The sequence below is a fragment of the Eimeria mitis genome, genomic scaffold (assembly GCF_000499745.2).
Source record: "Eimeria mitis Houghton genomic scaffold, Emh_scaff926, whole genome shotgun sequence".
NCBI lineage: Eukaryota > Apicomplexa > Conoidasida > Eucoccidiorida > Eimeriidae > Eimeria > Eimeria mitis.
In genome coordinates, this window is record NW_013576824.1 from 11,057 (window position 1) to 12,244 (window position 1,188).

A 1,188-nucleotide genomic window follows, 5' to 3' on the forward strand; every position below is an offset into this window, starting at 1 on the left:
GTTTTCTGCTTTTTGTTTGCTTGGTTGGTTGTTTATTTATTTGTTCATTTGTTTGTTTGTTTGTTTATTTGTTTATTTGTTTATTTATTTATTTGTTTATTTGTTTATTTGTTTATTTGTTTATTTGTTTGTTTATCTGTTTATGTATGTATGCATTTATGTGTGTATTTATTTATTTATTTATTTATTTATATACTTTATATAATATTTATTATATATAATATAAAATATATATGTATATTCTATAATATATATAATACCTAATATACAATACATACATCTATACATGTATATACCCTAAACCCCAAACCCTAAACCCTAAACCCTAAACCCTAATAAATACCCAAAAAAACAAACAAACAAACAAACAGACAAAATAAGTAAAACAATAAAATAAATAAAAAAACAAAATAAAAAATAAAAAAAAAAAAATTATATATATTTGTGTGTTATGCAGGCAAAGAAGCAGCAGCAAAGCTAAGCGGGGAGTTTCTTTATCCTATTCGTTTAGAATTTGAAAAAGTTTATTCTCCTTTTTTATTGATGAATAAAAAAAGATATGCGGGGTTGCTTTATACAAACCCAGAAAAGTATGATAGAATAGACTCAAAAGGAATAGAGGTATTTATTTTATTTTTATTTATTTTTATTTATTTTGTTTTTTTGGTTTGGTCTGTCTTTGTTTGGTTTTATTTCCTTTTTTTTCGTTTTTTTTTTATTTTTTTATTTTTTTTTTATTAAAAGATATGCGGGGTTGCTTTATACAAACCCAGAAAAGTATGATAGAATAGACTCAAAAGGAATAGAGGTATTTATTTTATTTTTATTTATTTTTATTTATTTTGTTTTTTTGGTTTGGTCTGTCTTTGTTTGGTTTTATTTCCTTTTTTTTTCGTTTTTTTTTTATTTTTTTTGTTTTTTTTTTATAAAAAAAGATATGCGGGGTTGCTTTATACAAACCCAGAAAAGTATGATAGAATAGACTCAAAAGGAATAGAGGTATTTATTTTATTTTTATTTGTTTTTATTTATTTTGTTTTTTTGGTTTGGTCTGTCTTTGTTTGGTTTTATTTCCTTTTTTTTTCGTTTTTTTTTTATTTTTTTTGTTTTTTTTTTATAAAAAGATATGCGGGGTTGCTTTATACAAACCCAGAAAAGTATGATAGAATAGACTCAAAAGGAATAGAG